The sequence below is a fragment of the Kryptolebias marmoratus genome, linkage group LG1 (genome assembly GCF_001649575.2).
Source record: "Kryptolebias marmoratus isolate JLee-2015 linkage group LG1, ASM164957v2, whole genome shotgun sequence".
NCBI lineage: Eukaryota > Metazoa > Chordata > Actinopteri > Cyprinodontiformes > Rivulidae > Kryptolebias > Kryptolebias marmoratus.
Window position 1 is genome coordinate 35,204,543 of NC_051430.1, and position 5,503 is coordinate 35,210,045.

A 5,503-nucleotide genomic window follows, 5' to 3' on the forward strand; every position below is an offset into this window, starting at 1 on the left:
AGTAAGGTAGCAAAGCTGCGCTCTTCTTCGTAGACATTGAGTTTGGCTGCAGCTGCACACAGTTGCAGCGCCTCCTACAGGAAACTGGTGGAGCTACGCAGAGAACCACGCCGTTCAAAAGCCTTGTTTGGATTCAGGTTTTTATAAAACACTGAGGTCCGGACCTCGGGGTCCTCAGTGGGAGCTACTGGCCTGCGTAGAACAGTCGTCCTCCAATGAGAGAGTTGGAGGTTTGATTCCACCAAGACGCTGAACCCCTAATTACCTGTGATGTGCCCCGTCGGAGTATAAATGTGATCTAAAGCACTGATTAGACTCTATAATATGATTTATTCAGGTTAGCTTTGTAGAGTATGGATGTGTGAAGAAGGGCACAGATTGGGTTGTAACGAGCTTTGAGTGGCCTGGATGATAATATAAACAGCGTACTGCAGGCTCACTAAAGTGACTAATAACCAGCAAATTATCAACATTGGTTTGTCAGCAGAACAGCATACAATTACCATTACTTTAGAATTAAATCAATATAAATTAGACTGCTTGTTGACTCTGTTTTATCTAAAACAAATTTAACCAAATCTTACATTTATTCTTAATACTTATTAAATTAGAGACTTCAGTTCTGATTTTAAACACCATCAAAAAGAAAAAGGTTCTAAACCAAAAAGCCGATTACGTACTGGTTTAAAATCTGAGTGCAGAGCAAAGCAAACAGATTTAAACAGTCTCCTTATTTATATCTGTGCATTAAAATTATGATAATCATAAATAAACATTTTATTTAGTATTAAGAGCAGTAAATCACATGATGCTTTAATCAACATGTACAAAAAAGACCCCCCCAAATACACAGGAAGCTTCAAAAACTATAAAAAACTTCAACTTTTTTCTACGTCTTTGGAATGTTAACCAATAATTTTCTCTTTTTAGAGACATTTGGTCTAAGCATAATTAAATGTAATCCTCTGAATGAGCTTAAATCCAGTAAAGGCATCTTCCTTTTTATTGAAAGAAAGAAATAAAGTCTTCCTCCATTCATCTACATGGAAGCTGCATTACCACCCAATTATCCTTAGATTACATTAATGTGCTCTCCCCAAGCCAAGTCTCTCCTGCATGTGCCAAATCCATTCTGCGCCCTCTGCGGCGCTCGTGTGGAGCATTACACCAAAGCATTCACTGTAATCTTGTGATATTGTGTCGGGATTAACATCAAATCTCATTATGGCTGTGGTGGAAGGATTGGGAGGGGTGGGCGGGTGGAGTTTTCTTTTTTTAATAGGAATTTTAAAGCGGAGAGATGATATCGGAGCTTTGAAATCTCAATTACACACAAGTTGACTTCCTCCACGAAACACTGTTGCTAACGCACACGTGTCAAGCTAAAGGGAGGTTAAGGGGTCAGAACGAGACAGCAAAGTGAAATACGCCACAAATCTAACAGCTGAACCCCCCCTTCACACCAAACACCACTCCTCAGTTAGCATTTTCCCCCAGTCTGGCAGGCTCACGCTTCATAAACCTCTCTTTTATTACCAATAGATCCGTGAAGGTTGTAATTGCCTCTGTGATATACAGCCGGCAGTGAGACGCAGCTCAATTTCTCTTCCTTTTAAAGACCATCTCACCAACGTAGCGTCAAAGAGCGAGCCTTAACCTGCTCAGTAAAACAGGTTGAATCGAATCACTTCTCTTTACATCCAAGTACTTTTCGCCATCCTGAATTCTCTTGTTCCACATCCCAAACATGTGAAAAACACTAACAGACTGATATAGATTCAAAGAAACTTGCACACGTTACCCTCCCCCAGCCACCAGAGGCCTTGGAAAACACTCCGAGGTCCCATTAGAAACCAGAAACATCAGCGCTGATCCCCGAATGCAGGGTGGAGGGAGGAGGGAGGTGACAGCTCATCAGCAGCTGGAGGGAAAGTGGCACGCTTATCAAACACTGATATCATTACAGAGGTGTGTCAACAGGAGCCACCAACAAGACGCACAGGTTATTAAAATCAAATAAAACAAGCAGATCCAGGCAGATTCACAAGGTTTCAGACACATACAAGGGATGCCTTCATCTTATAGGCAGCAGAGGATCAGAGCTGAAGACATCCAAAAATAAACAGAAAACTAAACTTGTGTTCACCATATCTCTGCATGGCAGAGCCTTCAAACACAGACACTTTAACTTTATCGTGATTTTAGTTTAATTATCTTAGTAATTCTTATGTTGGCTGTTAGCCATGCTGTAGCCTTAGCTTAGCATTGTCATGTTTCAGCTTATGTTAGCTTATTTAGCTTTCCTGCACATTTACTTTAGTTTATCTTAGCTCATATTTTGACTGCCTTAGCCTAATTGTTGTTTAGTTCAGCTTTAACTTTTATTTAGATTAGTTTAGCTACTATTTGACTGTTTTAGCTCATGTTTAGATATGTTTAGTTTCATGATTTCATTTAGATTATACATGATTGATCTGTATTTGATTATGTTGTTGTCTCTTTGTGTAAAAAGTACAACTATTTAAAAAATAATAAACATCTTGACCAATCAACTCCACTACCTTTGTAACAGTTGCCTACTTAGGCATAGAATGGCAATAAATTTCATGTTGTGTTCTTAGGTTTGCACACTGAATGTGTTTATGATGTTCGGTTACTGTTTGCCCTTCTTGTCCCTAGAGGGCGCCGCTGTGACAGCATACAAGAAGAGAGAGTAACATAGGAAGAATAAGAGAGTAAATAAATAAAGTGAGGACTGAGAAGCTTTCTACCCACTTCCACATCAATATGGCTCCAAAATCCCAAACCGCGCTCGGGACACTCCGGGAGGTTTTGGAACTGCAGTTTAGGAAAACATTACAGTAATATTTAATGTCGGGAGGTGAGTCCGTCAGGCAAGGACACAAGAAATAATCCTTCACATATAAATTATATATCATATTTTAGTTAGAAACTGACAATGAGTCTGACGTCAGCAACGTAGAAGAAGAAGCATCTTCTTCCTCCGGAGTCAGCAGAGTTGTTTAAAAGTGACACAGAGGATGAAGATTTCATTGGATTTAGTGATTTGGAGTGACACGGATGGTTTGGTAAACTTGTTAGCATGTTATTTATGCTATAGTTATCTGAATAACTCTTAATATGTTATGTTAACATACCAGGCACGTTCTCATATAACGTTAGCATACCATACAATTATTCAGCCTGTTGTTGTCTCTGTTCTATTTTTATTTAAATCACCTTTCAAGATGACATGTCTGCTCTTGGTGTTGGATTTTATCAAATAAATTTCCCCAAAAAATGTGACTTATATGTGTCTTTTCCTTCTTTATTATGCATTTTAAGGCTGCTGCGACTTATAGTCCGGAAAATACGGTACATATTTTTTTTTGTTTAGTTGTAGTATTTTATTCATTGTTACACAAAACAACAAGCTCAGAACTTTAGTCCGTTGTTTTGTGATGTTTTGGAACAATTGCTAACGTGATGTAACAGTCATGTGACCTGCAGCGCTCAGAGCAGATCAGGGAACGGCGTTACAGGATGAGGCAGAAACAGTTTCAACTTTGCCATCGCTAACCTCTAACGACCTAACGACGGAAACACCTGGGCTGGTTACAAACGGTAACAGGTGAGAGTGGGCGGGGCAGGAACAATACACACAGGAAATACAGAAAATAAACACAAAAAACTACCCAAAAAGTCACAAAAATACAAATGATGCGTTTAAATGATGCTTCCAACTCGCCTATAGGTTTGTCTGCTATTTTCAGAGTCTCCTCATCTCCCAACAAGCTCTATAGCCTCTCAGCTGCAAGATGCAGTTACTTGCTAAAAAACTATGCAACCGTAGCACAACACCAGCCGGTCCAGGTGTCACAAATCGGTCATAGCGGTTAAGGCCATCGTGACCAGCCTTGCTTCCGATACGCTGCCATCGGGATGAAAACCCACCAGGATTGTTGCAAATATTTATAAAGCATAAAAATGTGAAGTTCTTCTAAGAAAGCAGAGCGAGCAAGAAAACGAAACAAAACAAAATAAATACATAAAATTCTGAGCAATTTTAGTTTTTAAAGTGATTTTAAAAAAAGGGTCTGAAAAACAGCTTAGCTGGCAGCAGCAGAAAAACCGCACGTGGAAAAGTATCGGCGCTCCACCCCGGGTGGAGGTGGAGGACCCTTCAAGTCCCCGGCATTCCATTAGGCAGCCGGTGATGAACTGCTCCTCCACCTGGATGCTTCTCTCCCTCACACCCTCCCCCATCTTCATCCTCCTCCTCCTCCTCACACTCTCCGTCAGTCACCATCCATCACACAGGACCTCCACAGATGGACCTGCAACTAACGCACACATATTCAACACACACCCTCACACACCCTCACACTCTCTCTCAGTCCTCCCAGTCTAGTTGAAACACACACATTCCCAGCTTAACACACACTCCGCCCTGCTTTAACACACACACGCACACACACACACCCATGAAAGTCTTCGGAAACCAGAAACCTCCACAGCTGAGAGGGAAACCCAATTAGGACACAATTAGCATCATCGGATCTACCTGGGAAGAGTACATGTTGGCAAAACAAAGCGACATACAGGACGACGGTGGATGAGAGGGTGTGTGTGTGTGTGTGTGTGTGTGTGTGTGAAGGGCTGAAACCACGCTTTGCTCACTTCCCTTTAAAGCTCTTTTGCTCGAAGCAGGAAGAGAGCAGCAACAAGCCTTGATCCTTCACAAAAATTAGTTCCTAAAGAAAATGCATCGAACAAAAACCAGTCTACAACCTAAAAGTTTCGTTTTAGGTTGAAACAAAACACACAGATCACACGCTTTCTATCTCTTTACAAGTTAGTTGCAAAAAAATGAGATTGAATCAGATGAAAACCTGACCTTTAAGTTCCTTAAAAGAGGAGTTGCACTCAGAACAGTAATCCAGTCAGGATGCAGCTCCGTGCGTTTTACACCCCAACCTGTTCACCGCCACATGAAGAAGAAAACACCTTGTTAACTCTTTCCTCCTGGATGTTACCCCCGCTTCATCCCGGAGCTCCAGGACGAGCCTCGACCAGTGATGTCTGGGAGAGAAGCGGCAGGAGGAGACTGAGGCAGGGCGAACGAAGGGGAAGAGAGAGGGAGGGGAGGGATGCTGCCGGCTCACATCATGAGAGGAGCCGTAATCTGCGCATCAGCGTGCTCGCAGCCAGGGAATCAAGCCACCGGAGAAGAAAATGATGAAGAAGGGAAAGGCGGAGGAGGAGGAGAGAGGCATGAAGGCAGGCAGCGGTGAATGAGCGGCGGATGCAGGCAGCCCTCCCCTCACGCTGCCGAGCGGCTCCCTCTCCTCCTGCACACTCCCACCCCCTGCTACAGATTGCATTGCACTGATGAAATTTTAATGGTTCTTTTAGGAAGAATAATGAACACGGGAGTCCCTGGAGTTGTGTGTAGGGGACGGGGGGGACGGGGGGGACGGGGGGCATGCAACAAACCTGCACA

The 5,503-nt window shown here is 42.6% G+C and overlaps 1 protein-coding gene across 1 annotated transcript in view; it reads right to left on the reverse strand.

Moving 5' to 3' along the window:
• The window catches only part of nav3 (neuron navigator 3), a 316,388-nt gene extending 311,182 nt beyond the window's left edge, over positions 1-5,206 (reverse strand). The window contains exon 1 of the mRNA XM_025009451.2: positions 4,898-5,206. The gene's annotated coding sequence lies outside the window, so the exon portion shown is untranslated. The remainder of the gene's footprint in view (positions 1-4,897) is intronic.
• Between the last annotated feature and the right edge of the window lie 297 nt (positions 5,207-5,503).